This window comes from Octodon degus, unplaced genomic scaffold (genome assembly GCF_000260255.1).
Source record: "Octodon degus isolate 3935 unplaced genomic scaffold, OctDeg1.0 scaffold00273, whole genome shotgun sequence".
NCBI lineage: Eukaryota > Metazoa > Chordata > Mammalia > Rodentia > Octodontidae > Octodon > Octodon degus.
The window spans coordinates 2,375,221-2,376,311 of NW_004524849.1; positions in this window are offsets into that span (position 1 = coordinate 2,375,221).

A 1,091-nucleotide genomic window follows, 5' to 3' on the forward strand; every position below is an offset into this window, starting at 1 on the left:
TAGATAAGTTAAGCAGTGCTGACAAACTGATCATGAAAATGAGCATGAAGAGAAAAAATACTGGATATCAAGGATACCATCAGCTTTTTTTTTTTTTTTTTTACCATCACCTTTTTGAGTTGTCAGAGTTTTTGGTTTGTGCAGCTTCCTATTGCTTTGTAGTTTGTGGGTTAAGACAGATGCACTAGTGATGCACTTAGTGATTCCAGCTTGGTCTCCAACACCTAGAACAGCACCGTATTTGCCCTTGGCACTCAGTAAAGGTTTCTTGAATGAATGAATGAATGAATGAATGAATGAATTTTTTAAAATAGACATAAATCTTTGGTACCACAAGGTTTTTTCTGTAATTGATCCAGGTTGATCCTCTTGCAGACTGAGCCAAGGGAATTTCAGGTATCTCTGGTTTTTCTTTTTTCTTTTTTTCTTTTTTTTTTTTCTTTCCGTATTTTAGTAAGGGTCTACAGGGTCTCACTACGCGAATTGGACTCACAGTGATCTGCCTGTGTTCAGCCTCCCAAGAGCTAGGATTAGTATACCACCATGCCCAGTTTAGGTGTCTCTGTTTTTAAGTTTCATATTCTCTAAATTTCATTATTTTATTTTTGGTACTGGGAATTGAACTCAGGACTTTGAGCTTGAGAGGCAGGCGCTATGCCACTGAGCTATATTCCTGATCTCGATTTTCCTAAATTTGAAGTAACGAGGGCTGGCCAAGTAGCTCAGCATACTAACAATGACTGCTTGGGCAGAGACAAGCACCCAGGGTTCCATTCCCCGCGTGTCGTGCTGGCCCCACGCCTGGGGCTTTTTGACACGATTGACTGAGACTGGGCGTGGTAGCATAAGCCTGTAATCCCAGCTTCTGGGAGGCTGAAAGCAGGAGAATCGAGTCCAATCTGTGTAGTGAGACCCTGTAGGCCCTGTATTAAATATATTAAAAAAGAAAATTGAAGCAACTGAGCATAGAGGAAACAAAATGTTTGCACACAAAACCAATGTGGGGTGTAAGTCAGCTAACGAAAACTTATCAAGTGCCAGTTACCTGATAAATGTTTGGTTCTCTTTCAGATAACTGAGTTATGGGCCAG